The 17,939-nt window shown below is 46.9% G+C and overlaps 1 protein-coding gene across 6 annotated transcripts in view; it reads right to left on the bottom strand.

Moving 5' to 3' along the window:
• Window positions 1–17,939, bottom strand: part of LOC124596493 (caskin-2) — a 967,843-nt gene that overhangs the window by 211,857 nt on the left and 738,047 nt on the right. The window contains exon 1 of one of the 6 annotated variants that reach the window (XM_047135649.1): window positions 7,292–7,383. The exons of the other annotated variants lie outside the window; for them this stretch is intronic. The gene's annotated coding sequence lies outside the window, so the exon portion shown is untranslated. Of the gene's footprint in view, window positions 1–7,291; window positions 7,384–17,939 lie in introns of those variants that run through there. 6 annotated transcript variants of the gene reach the window in all.

Below are 17,939 nucleotides of genomic sequence, written 5' to 3'. Positions count from 1 at the left end.
CGCCATTATGTATTTTACACCCTGTTTTCAACGTACTTCCACCCCACTACGTTAATTTAAATTACTGCTGCCACTGAGTTGCTGCCTTGCCTGACCGTGAGCGGCATTAGCAGCGCGTATACATATATGCACTCTCGTAGTAAGTATCTTTGCTTGACTGCTATTACTTCCCGGTCGTTCTCTGCCGCAAGCCAGTCAGTTCGGATCGCCAGTTCGGGTCGCGAGTTCGGGTGGCGAGTCAGTCGGAACGCGTCTGGAGCTCAGTCCGGACCTGCCAGTCGGGGAGTTGCAATGCAGACTAGTGCAGTCGGGTTGGATCTGTGAGGTCTGCGTCGACATGGCTCGCCCGACCACTGCCGCCGCGCATCACTTGAGCCGGGCCACGGTCTTGGTGGATCGTCGGTCGGTCGTCCAACTGGACGACGAGTTTTGGCTCCCCGATCGTTCGTGAGTCGGCTGTGTGTGTGTGTGTGTGTGTGTGTGTGTGTGTGCGTGTGTGTGCGCGCGCATCGATTTGTCTTCATGTGTGCTTAGTTCCTGTTGTATCGTTCAGGTCTTCGTGCAAGTGTTTGTCAGGTTGTGTGTGTAGTTGGCGTTAGTTCCACTGACGATTATTTTAAATGTTGTCGGCGTACTGGCTCTGAGAGGTCGGTCGTCTGATCGGGCGACGTGTAACTGGTGCTCTGAGCGCTCCTGGGCCCCTTCAGTTACCATCTTGTGGAACTTGGGTCGGTCCTTTCCCGGTGCAGGGATGTCGCTTAGCCAATTGGCGTGTTTCCCCTGCACCATTGGGTTCGAGCCAGTATTTCCGCCGTCTGGGAGACGCACCAGCAGTGCAGCCGCGACGGAGCAGCAGTCGCCAACGGACCAGTTGGTCGGTTGGTGCGGACCAGGGAGGATATCTCCGCGCGGTGCAGTCGCTGGGTCCGCTGCCTGTCCTTGCGCAGTGTCGGAGTGTGTGTGGAGTTGGCCGATCGCTACGAGCTTTGTGGTTCACCGACCCAGGACGTCAAAGTTGAGTGCTGTTTTAAGTGCCCAAGCCTCGTCCATTCGTGTTGTGCTTCTTTTCGGCGGTTCGCTGTTGGGGATGTTTTCCTGTGAGCAACAGCGAGTGTTTGTACATATTTGATTGTGGATAATTACGTCCGTAACATTTGGTGTTTGAGTTCTCATGTACCGATCGGTGGCAAGAAAGTCCCCGGTCGGTCCGTGGCTGTCCCCTGGTTGGGTTCCCACGGATCAGGTGTAGTTGGGCTCACCACCTGTCTCACCTAAGTGAACGAGGGCAGACCGACCTCCCTGGAGGCTTCTGAGTGCCGTTTTCTTTATTGTTCTTCTCACCAGCGTTTAATTGTCTGTTTATAATCTATCACAGCCAATGATTTTAAAAAAATTTCTTAGTCTTACTCTGTTTTATGTAAAAAGGTTTGAATTCCGGAAAGTGGATATTTGCTTAAAGGTTATTACCGTTGTGTTGTCTTTCTTTTAGTCCGGTTTCAACTACTTAAAACTTAAGGCTTATGGTTGCATTGTTTTAAAATTTTTGGAAAATATATTGCGGGCCTTCAGCCGTTTGTATTGCGCCTTGCGTATGTTTGTTCTATCTACTTTTTCTTTGAGGCTTTTTATACTTTAATTATTTTATTTGCTATTTTAACTGCATTTTAATCTTGTTGACTTTTAAGATTTTTTGTTTGGAGGCCTTCAGCCGTGAAAGATTTGCATTTTGAATCTCGTAGTTGTAAAGGTTCGGCTATGTGCCTCTTTCTTTCTAAATGTTTAATTAGATTATAATAAATTACAATTTTAAAGTGAAACTGACCCCAACCTTATTTGGCCCTTTCCACAATCCTAGTCACCTGTTCTGGCCAGAGGGTTTAGCGGGTGTCTCATCGCCACATTGAAACGGATTGTAATCAAACGTGAAACAGCCTGCCACAGTGAAATGGATCGTAGTCGGCCGTGAAACTGGCCACCAGGTGCAAACCCGTTGTAATCAGACCACGGTCTAACCGACTGTGCAATCCCAAGTGTGCTTCATAGCTCGTTTGAAAGTTCGAGGCGGGGCAGGGCGTCTACATATGCGGTTTCTGATGTATCACTGGAACAGTAATACTCCGTACGAGAATACATACACTACGTGAACTAAAGTATCGAGAACCCCCCCAATAACATACGTTTTTCGTATTAAGTACGTTGCGCTGCCACCTACTGCCAGATACTTCATATCAGCGACCTCAGTAGTCATTAGACATCGAGAGAGAGCACAATGGGGCGCTCCATGGAACTCACGGACTTCGAACGTGGTCAGGTGATTGGGTGTCACTTGTGTCGTACGCCTGTACGCGACATTTCCACACTCCTCAACATCCCTAGGTCCACTGTTTCCGATGTGATAATAAAGAGTAAACGTGAAGGGACACCTATAGCACAAAAGCGTACAGGCCGACCTCGTCTGTTGACAGACAGAGACCGCCGACAGTTGAAGAGGGTCGTAATGTGTAATAGGCAGACATCTATCCAGATCATCACACAGGAATTCCAAACTGCGTCAGGGTGCACGGGAAGTACAATGACCGTTAGGCGGGAGGTGGCAAAACTTGGAGTTAATGGTTGAGCGGCTGCTCATAAGCCACACATCACGCTGGTAAACGGAAACGATGTCTCGCTTGGTGTAAGAAGCGTAAATATTGGACGATTGAACAGTGGATAAACGTTGTGCCGAGTGACGAATCACGGTAGACAAAGTGGCGTGGCGATGCGATGCGAGGGTGTCGGTATGGCGAATGTCCGGTGAACGTCATCCGCCAACGTGTGTAGTGCCAACAGTAAAATTAGAAGGCGGTGGTGTTATGGAGTGGTCGTGTTTTTCATGGAGAGGGTTTGAAAACCTTGTTGTTTTGCGTGGCACTATCACAGTACAGGCCTTCGTTGATGTTTTAAGCACCTTCTTGCTTCCCACTGTTGGAGAGCAATTCGGGGATGGCGATTGCATCTTTCAACACGATCGAGCACCTCCTCATAATGCACGGCCCGTGGCGGAGTGGTTACACGACAATAACATCACTGTAATGGACTGGCCTGCTCAGAGTCCTGACCTGAATCCTACAGAACACCTTTGGGATGGTTTAGAACGCCGGCTTCATCCCAGGCCTCACCGACAGACATGGATACCTGTCCTAAGTGCAGCACTCCGTTAACTATGGGCTGCCATTCCCCAAGAAACATTCCAGCACCCGATTGAACGTATGACTGCGAGAGTCATCAAGGTTAAGGGTGCGACAACACCATACTGAAATCCAGCATTACGGATGGAGGACGCCACGAACTTGTCAGTCATTTTCAGCCAGGTGTCCGGATACTTTTGATCACATGGTGTATAACGCAGTCATATTTATGTAGCACCAAGACCTGCTGACAAAATCGATACCTATTTCCTCCCTGCGTGAATCGAAACAACTTTCAGCAGGGAACCTGTCGAGCACCTAAAAAGAACATATTGAAATTTCCTAGCCAAATCTGATACACCATCCTACAAATCTATTTCCCACCGAAATTGCACTGGCTATGTGTCAAACGATTCATAAACAGTAAAGTTCATACACCATCGCGAACGGCAGTAAATCGTATGAAATCGCAGTCATTTCCACACGTTTAGCACCTACGTGTGGGTAAAAACTAGAAAAGAAGTTTTTAGAGGGAAATTAGTTGCGCAGAGCCCGTTACACACAGGCTGGGGGACTGCGCTTGTAGATGAGCCGCAGCGGCCCGTGGGTCGACGGTGAGCTGCCTACCGTGCCGAGCTGCAACTTTCTTTCTCGTCGCCTGCTGACATCGCAAGCGAAGTCGCTCTCGCCGAGATGTCTGCCGTTACAGTAACGCATACTGTCCTGTTTTCATTTCGCATTCTTAATTTTGTCGTTTGCTTTGTTTTCGTGATACATTCCAAAGCTTGCTCGACGGCCTGGTATTTTCGTACCAGTCTTCTCTCTCTCTCGAGAGAGAGAGAGAGACGGAATATTTGATAATCACAACGTGTCCTATTTACTTTTTGAAATATAGTGGCAGAAAAAGTATGTACCGTACAAAAATAACAAATTAAATATTTTTAATAGAAATTGCTTCGACCATGAAATAAATCCGATCTATGTAATGAAAACGTTATTTTCAGTGTTGTCTGACACTTGGAAAGAGAGAGGACACAGTCAATAAAGTAAAAGACCTCTATTTATTGCGTTGTAAATATTGTTCGATAGGGGTAATGCAGAAGTAGGTTTAATAATGAATAGGAAAATAGAAACGCGGGTAAACTACTACAAACAGCATAGTGAACACAATATTGTGGCCAAGATAGATACGAAGCCCATGTCTACCACAGTAGTACAAGTTTATATGGCATCTAGCTCCGCAAATCAGGAAGAGACTGATGCAATGTGTGATGAGATAAAAGAAATTATTCAGATAGTGAAGGGAGACGAAAATTTAATAGTCATGGGTGGCTCGATATGGATTGGGGGAAGAAATGAAAGAGGAAGCCGCCTGGTAGAATTTTGCACTGAGCATAACTTAATCATAGCTAACACTTGGTTGAAGAATCATAAAAGAAGGTTGTATACATGGAAGAACCCTGGAGATACCAAAAGGTATCAATAGATTATATAATGGTAAGACAGAGATTTAGGAACCAGGTTTCAAATTGTAAGACATTTCCAGGGGCAGATGTGGACTCTGACCACAATCTATAGGTTATGAACTGTGGATTAAAACTGAAGAAACTGCAAAAAGGTGGGATTTAAGGATATGGGACCTGGATAAACTGAAAGAACCAGAGGTTATAGAGAGCTTCGGGGAGAGCATTAGGGAACGATTGACAAGAATGGGGGAAGGAAATAGAGTAGAAGAAGAATGGGTAGCTTTGAGAGACGAAATAGTGAAGGTAGCACAGGATCAAGAGGGATAACAGAAATCCTTGGGTAACAGAAGAGATACTGAAATTAATTGATGAAAGGAGAAAATTTAAAAATGCAGTAAATGGAGCAGGCAGAAAGGAATACAAACGTCTCAAAAATGAGATTGACAGAGAGTGGAAAATGGCAAAGCAGGGATGGCTAGAGGACAAATGTAAGGATGTAGAGGCCTATCTCACTAGGGGTAAGACAAATACTGCCTACAGGAAAATTAAAGAGACCTTTGGAGAAAAGAAAACCACTTGCATGAATATCAAGAGCTCAGATGGAAACCCAGTTCTAAGGAAAGAAGGGATAGCACAAAGGTGGAAGGAGTATATAGAGGGTCTATACAAGGGCGATGTTCTTAAGGACTATATTACAGAAATTGAAGAGAATGTAGATGAAGATGAAATAGGAAATACGATACCGTGTGAAGAGTTTGACAGAGCATTGAAAGAATTAAGTCGAATGAAGGCCCCGAGAGTAGACAACATTCCATTAGAACTGCTGACGGTCTTGGGAGAGCCAGTCCTGACAAAACTCTACCATCTGGTGAGCATGATGTATGAAACAGGCGAAATACCCTCAGACTTCAAGAAGAATATAATAAATCCAATCCCAAAGAAAGCAGGTGTTGACAGATGTGAAAATTACCGACCTATCAGTTTAATAAGCCACTGCTGCAAAATACTAACACGAATTCTTTACAGACAAGTGGAAAAACTGGTAGAAGCCGACCTCGGGAAAGATCAGTTTCGATGTCGTAGAAATGTTGGAACACGTGAGGCAGTACTGACCCTACTGTTTATCTTAGAAAATAGATTAAGGAAAGGCAAACCTACGTTTATAGTATTTGTAGACTTAGAGAAAGCTTTTGACAATGTTGACTGGAATACTCTCTCTCAAATTCTGAAGGTGGCAGGGGTAAAATACAGGGAGCGAAAGGCTATTTACAATTAGTACAGAAACCAGATGGCGGTTATACGAGTCGAGGGACATGAAAGGGAAGCAGTGGTTGGGAAGGGAGTGAGACATGGTTGTAGCCTGTCCCCGATGTTATTCAATCTGTATATTGAGCAAGCAGTAAAGGAAACAAAAGAAAAATTTGTAGTAGGAATTAAAATCCATGGAGAAGAAATAAAAACTTTGAAGTTCGCCGATGACATTGTAATTCTGTCAGAGACAGCAAAGGACTTGGAAGAACAGTTGAACGGAATGAACATTATTTTGAAAGGAGGTATAAGATGAACAAGAAAAAAAAAACTAGGATAATGGAATGTAGTCGAATTAAATCAGGTGATTGTGAGGGAATTAGATTAGGAAATGAGACACTTAAAGTAGTAAAGGAGTTTTGCTATTTGGGGAGTAAAATAACTGATGATGATCGGAGTAGAGAGGATATAAAATGTAGACTGGCAATCGCAAGGAAAGCATTTCTGAAGAAGAGAAATTTGTTAACATCAAGTGTAGATTTAAGTGTGAGGAAGTCGTTTCTGAAACCCATGTATGGAAGTGAAACATGGACGATAAATAGTTTAGACAAAAAGAGAACAGAAGGTTTCGAAATGTGGTGCTACAGAAGAATGCTGAAGACTAGATGGGTAGATCGGATAACTAATGACGAGGTATCGAAAAGAATTGGATAGAAGAGAAATTTGTGGCACAACTTGACGAGAAGAAGGGATCGGTTGGTAGGGCATGTTCTGAGGCATCAAGGGATCACCAATTTTGTATTGGGGGGCAGTGTAGAGGGTGAAAATCGCAGAGGGAGACCAAGAGATGAATAGACTAAACAGATTCACAAGGATGTCGGTTGCAGTAGGTACTGGGAGATGAAGAAGCTTGCACAGGATAGCGTGGAGAGCTGCATCAAACCAGTCTCTGGAGTGAAGACCACAAAAATAACATATCTCTAATAACTTATTTTTTCGAGTAAGTAATCGTCAATGCTTTGGAATGTTTGGAAGATGATTTCCCTTTTGTTCCGAGTTGTCTGGGACATGGAGACTTTAGCACACGACTTTTGTCAATAACGTCGACCATCGGCTTTGCTCTGCTCGTTAATAAACTCAACTATAATTGCTCGTTCCTACATTCTGTAATTACATTTCGATTTTTTTGCAAAATATGTAGTACATCATAGCGAACGCCGTCGAGGTACCACACACGCACATTTCAGAATACCCGCAACTTTGGCGGTGACGTGACATGCGGGACTGTATACGGGAATAAAACGCTAGGAGCAAATCGCTCTCGTAAATGTGACTCGACTGAGAGGGTTTGTTGGCAAAGATAGGGCGCAACTGGGGCTGTCCGCGGCAGGCGCCGCGCCACACACTCACGTTGCAGGAGGTTCTTCCAGCTGTTGCCGAGCAGCCGCAGGCACCTGCCGAGGCGGCCGGGCCGCGGCGGCGGCGCGCGCAGGTTGCCGTCCGACGCGCTGCGGCTCAGCAGCGACAGCGGGATGGCCGCGTCGTCGCCGTCGTCGTCGGCGCGCTGCAGCGGCCGGCTGAGCGAACCGTAGCCGTAGCCGCCGCCGCGGCCGCGCCGTTCCCGCTCGCGCTCCTGCTCCTTGAAGCTGAGGTAGGCGCTGGCCTGCCGGCGCCGCCGCGACGTCGACGTGGACGGCGCCTGCGGGAGGCCCGGCCCCGGCCCCGGCCCCAGGCACGCGCCCGACATGGCTGCGCGTCGCGCCCCTCACTCGTTGCTAGTAGCTCGCTGCGCCCGCCACCTCTCTGGCATTTGTCAGTACACCACGTCTCCGGCGAGAGTCACGACCTTCGACGGCTGTTCTACGAGATAGTGTTTCGCACTGTTCACAGACGTATCACAAAACACTGGTCGGCTGCGCAGTTTCGAGTGGCTGGCAGCGGCTGCCCGCCGGGCGTACGTCGGCCACAGCCGAGAGGCACGCCTCTCGTAGGCGACGCGTGTGCCGCTTTCGCTGCGTGACCTGCCACCCGTCGTTCGGTGGGCAATAAAGGCGGTGCCCGTAAAGAGCGCTACACGCGAACGCCGCGGCAACGGCCTAGAAGCGAGTCCACGGCAGACGGCTCCGCCCTGTCGCGGGGTCAGCTGCGGAAGAACCGACCGAGTGCGCGCGCGACGCAGACGCCACTGGCCGGAAGGACTCGACCCGACAAATTACAGCCCAGGCGGCGGCAGTGGTGGGGGGCGCGGCCCGCGGGTGGGGGCACGGCGGCGGCGGCGCAGCCACTCTGCTCTCCACTGCAGCCTATCCGGCCAGCTGTGCCCGTGTCTGTGTCTGGAGACAGCGCTATTCAGTGCAACACACGTCACCACCACCCGTCCTCGATACAGAAAATCAAAACACTGTAACGACATCGAATGACAAAAGCACTATTAACAGTGCACGATTTTGACTTGCTCGAGGAAACGTATGCATTTATATACATTGAACAATGGAACTCTTAATAATAAAATCCACTTTCCTGTCTCACCAAAAGCTCTCTCGTTTCGCAAATGCGCATTTCCGAAGACACTTTCCTCAGAAGAAAGGCGCTTGTTGTGGGACGACATTCACTGCCGTGTCAACGCGGCATATGCGCGAAAATTGGAGAAGTGAAAACAATACCGACAAAAAAGAAGACGGATTTTGCTAGTGAGATCTCTATTGATTTTGGTCTCTCCGTTTCGCCAGGAGTAGCCGTTATGACAACCGTGTGATCAAACAATATTTAAGAGGCACTAGACATCGCCTTTCTGCTTTATCCTTTGCGTCTCGATTTCTTTCCAAGTGCCAAATAGTATCCGAAATAATTTTTCTCCATCGACAGACTACACTTCCTCACAGACGAATAATTTTTATCGACTAAGCTGCTTAAGCCCACAGCGCAGGTTTTATATTTGTCCAGGTATTTTATAATACAGACAACTTCCATTTTTGGACATGTGGGCTATCTTGTGGCAAAACATCTCTAGGGAAAACTCCAAATCGTCACGCAACATTTGCCAAACGTCACGAAAATTTTAAAATAAAAACGTTCACATGTGTGTGAATTCCTAAGGGACCAAACTGCTGAGGTCATCGGTCCCTAGACTTACACACTGCTTTAAACTAAATTATGCTAAGAACAGCGGACACTGCCACGCCCGAAGGAGGAATAGAACCTCCGGCAGTCCGTGACATTGCGCCTCAAACCGCGTGGCAACAAATTAAAGATTAAGAAGATACAAATGCATAAAATCGATTATATTAAGTCGTCCTTCACAGAACGTGAAAACGATTCTGGATACATTGCGAAGCGTGGAAGGAAGAACATTCTGTGCCTGGTGCAGCGTCGGCTTCCCCCCACGAGCACAACTCTGGAGACGCCACACTGTATGGGGGCGACACGGAGTTGAATTACGCCACAGGTGGTTCATTTGTTGCAACCTAAGTGCTAGTAATATAAGCTGTTTAACAGCACCGGCACACGGAGGATCTCTGGCAAACACGTCGTTTCCGTTGCGATTTGCTACAATAAAATGACGGCTAACTAATCTACGTACCGGCACTCGTGTGACTACAGCCTTCAGACGTTTCTGTCAGTTATGTAGCAAGTAGGTCAATCACCACGGACGTATTAAAAGCATAACGTGATTGGTAGCGTTGCAAACTGCCAGGCGAAAGTTAGTAGGTCCACGTCTGCCTGGCGACATTTAGTTTTCCCCGACTTATCTTCTCTAATTGATATGTTCTTATTTATTTAATGCAAGTATTATCTGCTATACTCCATGTTATTTATTATGAGTAATGCATTTTCTGCAATTCTCGATGCATAAACGACCGACTGGATTTTCTGCCCAGTGGCCAGAAATCTTTAACGTGACTGCCAGTAGGTCAGAAAGAAACAAAAACTCACGCACTACAAGTTTTTGCTATTACGAAAGTTTCTGTAAAAACTGTATACCTATCTGTTGGTTTTCTTCTATGTTCTCGTATTTATATGTCGTCGCTAAATATTTTTTCTGTGGTGGTCAGTATCTTGGGAAAAAAACTCCTCTTCCATTCGAATGAAATTACGAAACGGATGTCGATGTGGAAACCTGTGTGACGAGGTGAGTGAGTGACTCGACTGTGACGCCGTGGTCAGCGTGGCGTCGAGGATGTGGCTGAGCCACCTGCAACTACTGATGTGCGGTTTTCGCGGAATGGATTGTCAGTCAGGCGCTCGTGCTGTTAGCCAATCAAGAGATAATATTCAGGAAGTGTATCTTCTGTGCAAACATACACATTTCTGAATCGAACAATGCCTATCGATATTAACAAACTAAAAGTAGGGTAAATCAGGATGTCAGCTGGTGTTCTTTGTTTCTGCATTCAACCTGCATAGTTGCTAGATACGATGTTTTTATGTTCCTTAGAGTGTGCTTCTGTCTTCCTCGAGTGCAACGCGGGTTGCTAGTCAGTCTCCTAACAGATCATCTTCCAATAATGGCAGAAGACGTTTCTCTACAGACTAGGAAGAATGTGGGCACGAACATGACGGTAGTCCAGCCCACAGCGCAAGTGCTACAGCACGTCTTCACGAGTTGTTCGCAAGCCGTTGGATGGGATGGAGTGGACCTGTACCTCGGTCGGCCCGTTCCCTGGATTTGACACACGCGGAGTTTTTTCTGTGGAGAAAGCTGAAAGACACTGCCTACAATGGCATACCGACTGCAGCCGGTCATATGCAAAGACGCACTACTCGGACTTTCCCGCAGAAATGCTAGCACGTGTGCGGCATTCGTTCCGTACGAGAGTGGGGGCGTGTACTGGCGCTGCCGGCGGTCATCGTGCGACGGCCAGTCGCCTAGTGTAGTGTGTGTGTGCCGGTTCTTCAGTGTGTAGCTATTGTAGGAGTGTGGGTGAGCGCGACGTTTTGAAAACACCATATTTCCTAAATTACTTACACTAGAATCCTGCAACAAACAGCACCTTCTTTGTAGTTTACCCTACTTTTAGTCTGTTAATGTCAATAGGTATTGTTCCATTAAAAAGTGTGTGTGTGTGTGTACACTTTCTTAGTATTACTACAATCTGTTTGTCGACTAACAATAAGAGCCCCTGAATACCAATCCATTCTGTGAAAACCGCAGATCAATAGCACTTTCGATTTCCGCAATATTTGCGGTGGAAGTATTTGGTGATTCATCCTGCATGTGCGGAAATTGACACTGAGACACTATAGCTTAACTGTACTCAATTGCAAACTGAAAATGTAATGGGGATTCAACTGAGCTGGCGAGTAAAACCTCTACTGGTAGTTATCTCAGATCGTTGTACACCATATCTACATCTACATCTACATCGATACACTGAAAATCACATTTAAGTGCCTGGCAGAGTGTTCATGGAACCACCTTTACAATTCTATATTATTCCAATCTCGTATAGCGCGCGGGAAGAATGAATGTAGTGTCCCTCATGAGCAATTAACAGGTCGAGCTGTCGACGAGTCCAGAATCTTCCTCTCAATTTTCTCCGTCCTTCTTCGACGAACGGTAACAGAGTTGAAGTAACTGTATCTCGCGCGTCCATTTTCGTGTAGAAATTGTGTGATTAGTGCGGCAGGTGCAGTAGAGTGCCCCAGGAGCCGGAGCGTCGCCAGGTTGTACGCTCGGGCGGTGCCTTGCTTGCAGTGGGGACTGGCAAGTGCCGCTGGGCACAGTGAGGTGAGTGTGGACGTGGGCAGCGCGCCGCCCACCGCAGCCGCACTGCAGGCGAGTTTAAAGAGCGCGCCGCGCCCTTCCCCTGGCCGGCGAACTGGCAACCGCTGGCCACAGCCGCCGCCGCCGCCGCCGCCGCCGCCGCACGCCAGCAGTCACAACGCTGTCGAGGCGGGCAGCTGGGGAGGGGAGGGGACGCGCCTGCCCGTCCGCGGGACGTCCGCGCCAGCCAACACAACACAAGGGCGCGCAAGAATTATTAGGAGGAGGAGGAGGGAAGGGCGTGGCCCGGGACGCAGGCGTCGGCGCTTTACGGCCCCAGATTTAGGGCGAGACGGCTGCCGGCAGCGGCGTCCACGGCGCTGGACTGACCGCGAGCCAGCGGCGGCAGCCCGCTTGCACGGCTCGCCCTCCGTGCTGGCAGCAGCGCCGCAGCAGTTGCTGGAGGCGGATGCCGGGCTGAGGAGGCTGACCGGCGGCACGCGGGCCTCCTACGTTAAGAAGAACGAGGCCGAGGCGCCGAGTAACGCACACACAGCCACACGCGCGCCGCCCCTCACACTATTACGTTCCTAGTAGTCCTGAGGTTCACACAGGACCAGCCGGAAGAGCTTCGTGAAAATCGGCAACGTCTCGCAGACGAGTTCATTCTGGGCAAAACACAAATTGCAAACGCTCCTCCACGGCCTCGGCCTTCAGAAAATGCGTATACACTGTAGCCGCAGCTGCCAGCGAGAGCGCCACGCACTCACCCAGCGCGGAGGCAGGCCTAGCCCAGGAGGCCACAGGGCTGTCCGGCAGGAATGCCGGACATTCGCCACACTTGCCCCTTCGCCAGGTAGCTTGAGTAGCGATCCCTCAGGTAAGGGACGCCCTTCCCCGCACTACTCCTGTCCGCTTTCAGACCGCCGTCTCCACATCTTACTCGATACAACCAGTACGTAAGGGACCTTCTTCTTCTACATCTTGCCGAAATACAGAGCTTCTTTTCCGAAATCGAAATATTTATAACTTTTGGGAAACGAAAGCTATACCGACGATTATGTCAGTATGTAATTAATTCTGCCAAGTATAAATATAGATTCCTCTGTTTGTAGGGTAGCTTCCTTTCACGCTTACTGATTGCGATAGAAACAGTCCAGCGGCATGGGAGCAACAAGAAAGGAACGATGTAAAGAGAATGCGAATGTAAGCTAATCATTTCTTTTTGATCACTGCATTTGTGCCTACTTTAATTACTACAACTGCATGCCCAAAAGACAACAAGGAAAGAAGAAATTGGAATGGAAATGTTTGAAAAGAAGAACGACATACTGCATATTAATTTACTCTCTAAAATCCGATATCCCTTGCGGCGAAACATTAGTTAATAAAGTGTAGCGTGACAATGTTCAAAACATGACTGAAAATACGTTCACTAAATAGACATAAGAACATATATGATTGACATGTCATATAAAGTCGACGTACAATTTCAAAATGTTAGAAATAGGAAAATGAAGTATACAGAATGCTATGCTTGTAACGTACGTTGTTGTTCTACATTGTTTAGCTCTGCTGTTTACAGGGTCACAGAGAAACCATCCTAGGTTTTGGAGGGAAAAGCCGTAATTGTAATTATCTGCACTACAACAGAAAAAAGGACAACTTAAGGAAAAAATAACGTAATGTGTGTTTCAGCTCACAAGCGACACTCAAGCAGATAGTTCCTGTGATTTAGTATGGGTCGACATTATATTCGACAACCGGAATAAATTAATAACTGGCTCCTTTTACTGACCCTCGGTCTCAGATCAAACAGTTTCTGAACAGTTCAAAGAAAAGAAAACATGAGTCTCATCACAAATAGGTACTCTACTCATACAATTATAGTTGGCAGTGACTTCAATCTACCTTCCGTATGTTGACAAAAGCACATTTTCAGACCCTATTGTAGATAGAAAACAACTTCCGTAATTGTTCTAAATGCTTTTTCTAAAATTATTTTGAACAGTTAATTCACGAGGCCATTCAAATTGTAAATAGTTACGAAAACACACTTGACCTCTTAGCCACAAATAATCCTGAGTATCACGACGGATATAGGGATTCGTGAACACACAGTCGAGCGAGGCTCAATTCCGTAACAAAGAAATTCACCAAACCTAAACGAGAAAGCTATATATTTATAAAAGCAGCTAAAAAATCGGTTGGCGTCTTTCTAAGACACAGTCTCCAATCCTTCCAAACTATGCAAGTGAAGACCATATGTGGCTTAAGTTCAAAGAAATAGTATCAAGAGCGCTCCAGAGATTCATAGCAAATAAATTAATAACAGACGAAACTGATACCCCACGGTACACAAAACACGGCAGAAAGCTGCTGCAGGAGCACCGAAAAAGGCACGTATAATTTAGACGAACGGAAAATCTCCAAGATTGGCGAAGTTTTAGTAAGGCTCCAAATTTGGAGCGGATTTCAATGCGAGATGCATTTAATAGTTTCCACAACGAAATTCTCTCTAAAAAAGTGGCAGAAAACCCAAAGAGATTCTGGTCCTATGTTAAGTAAACCAGCGGAAAGGCTCAGTAAGTAACTTTACTGCACGACAGCGATGAGGAGGAGGAGGGGCAGACAAGGGACACAACCCTTCGGGGCAGGTAAGGTCGTGGCAAGTGTCCGCACACCGTCCGCCAGTTTAATCCCCTCCACACGGCCACTTTAACTCACTCGTGTTTTGTAATTTCCTTTTCGTGTTTCTTTTAACCGATGCTTCTGAAGCGTACAGAAAACAGACGGACCACTTACTACGGTACTTGCTGGTTTCCTAGTAGTGCAGTAATGTCGTGCTGGAACCTCACTGCACCCTTGTTAATATGTTTTGGTGGGGGAATCTACACACTTAGGATCGGCTCTCACCAGACTGTCGTTCTCCACGTTACGCACATGTCGCGTCGGCAGCGGACTTTGGGCACTAGCACGATGTATTCGGAAGACGGTTCGCAAAGTGTTTTCGCAAAGTTCCGGCTTAGTGGTGGGAAATTCTTTCACGTCTCTCTTATCCGTAACCCTTTCTATTCTAATGATGTATCTTTCGAAAAGCTGTTTCGGTGTGACGAAGCGAGACCATTCGCCGACAGACGTGAACTGATAACCAAAATGCTCTTCTTTTTTAACTTTGCGAGTCGTAATTAGGAACAAAATCTGACAACGCTACTTCCGTGTCACATTTTACACTTCACCAAACTTACAACACAAAATAATTAACGCCTTACCTCCAAGTATCCGTCACATTGAACTCCTAAACGTCCGTACTTGACGGTAGAAAATGCGCTGCTGCTGAAAATCGTTCTAAAATATGGATTCTAGAGTCTACGCACCCTGCTCACAGAAGTTCAGGACGAAAATCGAGAAGCCAGTAACGACGATGTATATAAAGAGGTAAATGCTACACAACTTTCTTTAAGATACACAACACGATAAGCTGTTAGACACGCACGGACGAGATGTGTGGGTGGGTGAGTGCTCAGTCAGACATCCGGAAGGCGGCAGACGCGGCTCTGCTCCGCTCTGCGGCTCGGCCAACGAGACAACAAATTACCGGAGAGGGCAGCAGCTGCGCTGCGACTGCGCACGGGACGCGACCCGTCATTCTAGGCGGCAGGCAGCTGCGGGAACACCTCGGAGGTAGGAAGCGCCGCACGCACCGCGGCATGTCGAGGGAATGTAGTTGCATCAACGGCTGATACCAGGCCGAGGCCAACTGGACGGAACTACAGTTCACGCACAAAAGAGAAGGCTGACAAAACGTCCACGCCGCCGATGCTCGAGTAGTGCTCGTCAGCCAGCGGTCTTCACTGCCGGCTCCACACAGCTGGTGGGCGACATACGACGACGTGCGCTTCTTTTGGTCAGACGCCAGTGGCAGACCAGCACAGGGTTTGCCTATCATCGAGAGCGTAACTGTTAAAATCCCTTCCCAGCGACTGCTTCTTTTCCTCGCACGACTTTCATTAGGGCCCGGCTGTTGACGGCAAGTCAGCTTTTCTCCTGATCTTTACGGTTAACTTTACAACAATTTATGCACGAATCTAGGCATTGCAGTGTAGAAACTGTATTGCTATTGTGCCTATAAAGTCATATTTACCCTTTTTTTTAGTAATAAGCATATTTTTGCTGAAAGTGCGTGTAATTCTCGTATCTTTAAGGGCGCAAGAATAAAAACATCAAAATGTTACTTACGTGACAATGTTTCAGGTGATATTGTCACTAATAAACACAACATTTACTACAAAGCTCTACTTATGAGGACCATAACACACACTAATCAAATGGTTCTGAGGCCATCAGTTCCCTAGAACTTACAACTACTTAAACCTAACTAACCTAAGGACATCAACACACACCCAAGCCCGAGGCAGGATTCGAACCTGCGACCGTAGCGGTAACGCGGTTCCAGACTGTAGCGCCTAGAACCGCTCGGCCACCCCGGGCGGCGGAAAACAACATTACTTACAGAAAATGTTGGCAGGGCCCTAGCGTTGATGACATTATGGACAATGTTGGCAGGGCCCTAGCGTTGATGGCATTATGGACAATGTTAGCGGAAGCAATAGGATTATAGTGGCCAATATTGGAACAAATCTCTAATCTACTTTTATACAAAACAAATAAGAGTTGATGCTACCAAAACACATATAACCTTTTTGACAGCTGACAACAAGGTAATATCCAATATGCAAAATATGCACAGATACTTTTCAGACATCTTTACGAAGACAGTGACAAAAAAAGCAGTGCAAATGGAACTAATACAACACACAAAATTATAAATTTCTGGCTATTTTTTAAACACTGTTCGTGTTGCAAGAATTGATAAGTTTCAATGCAGCCCTTCAAAGAAAAGTTCCACCTTTTAGTAGAAACACAAAGTAAAAACAAGCCTTGAATTCTACAGATTGATTGCACTATACAGGGTGTTACAAAAAAGTACGGCCAAACTTTCAGGAAACATTCCTCACACACAAGGAAAGAAAATATGTTATGTGGACATGTGTCCGGAAATGTTTACTTTCCATGTTAAAGCTCATTTTATTACTTCTCTTCAAATCACATTAATCATGGGCCCAATCAAGACATCACCAACAATGCCTGCCCAAACGTTCACAGAAAATCTGTGTTGATGACGTGACTGCACAATTGCGTGCGGATTCTCGTCAGCCCACACATGTTGTTTGTGAAAATTTACAATTTGATCACGTTGGAATGAAGCTTCATACGTAAAGAGAACATTTGCACTGAAATGAGGTTGACACATTGTTGGAGGAACCATTCGCAGAAGTGTACCCTTGGAGGCCAATCAGCTGCTGATAGTGCCTGCACACGCTGTACATGGTAGGGAAACAACTGGTTCTCCCGTAGCACTCTCCATACAGTGATGTGGTCAACGTTACCTTCTACAGCTGCAACTTCTCTAACGCTGACATTAGGGTTATCGTCAACTGCACGAAGAATTGCCTCGTCCATTGCTGGTGTCCTCGTCGTTCTAGGTCTTCCCCAGTCGCGAGTCATAGGCTGGAATGTTCCGTGCTCCCTAAGACGCCGATCAATTGCTTCGAACGTCTTCCTGTCGGGACACCTTCGTTCTGGAAATCTGTCTCGATACAAACGTACCGCGCCACGGCTATTGCCCCGTGCTAATCCATACATCAAATGGGCATCTGCCAACTCCGCATTTGTAAACATTGCACTGACTGCAAAACCACGGCCGTGATGAACACTAACCTGTTGATGCTACGTACTGATGTGCTTGATGCTAGTACTGTAGAGCAACGAGTCGCATGTCAACACAAGCACCGAAGTCAACATTACCGTCTTTCGATTGTGCCAACTGGCGGTGAATCGAGGAAGTACAGTACATACTGACGAAACTAAAATGAGCTCTAACATGGAAATTAAGCGTTTCCGGACACATGTCCAGATAACATCTTTTCTTTATTTGTGTGTGAGGAATGTTTTCTGAAAGTTTGGCCGTACCTTTTTGTAAGACCCTGTATATGGTTCGTCTTACGAATAGAGGAACATACATTCACATGAATAGACATTCGGTTCTACGTTTGTAGTAGAATCCTGACTTCCGTTCTTATGTAAATAATATTACTCTATTGTGTTTTGTTTCGAAGATGCTATCGTCTTTTGTTTTCCTTATACTCTTAACGCATTTGTCTAAAAATAAAGGCAGCCGCGACGTATCTGTAGACGGCGGCGCGGGGCGCGGCAGGGCCGCTACTACGTTGTGAAACAGCCTGTAGAAGCGCCCTGTGACGTACCAGGGTAGCCAGAGTGGGGACTCGCTTG

The sequence above is a fragment of the Schistocerca americana genome, chromosome 2 (genome assembly GCF_021461395.2).
Source record: "Schistocerca americana isolate TAMUIC-IGC-003095 chromosome 2, iqSchAmer2.1, whole genome shotgun sequence".
Classification (NCBI taxonomy): Eukaryota; Metazoa; Arthropoda; class Insecta; order Orthoptera; family Acrididae; genus Schistocerca; species Schistocerca americana.
This window is presented reverse-complemented; position numbering and strand designations above follow the sequence as displayed.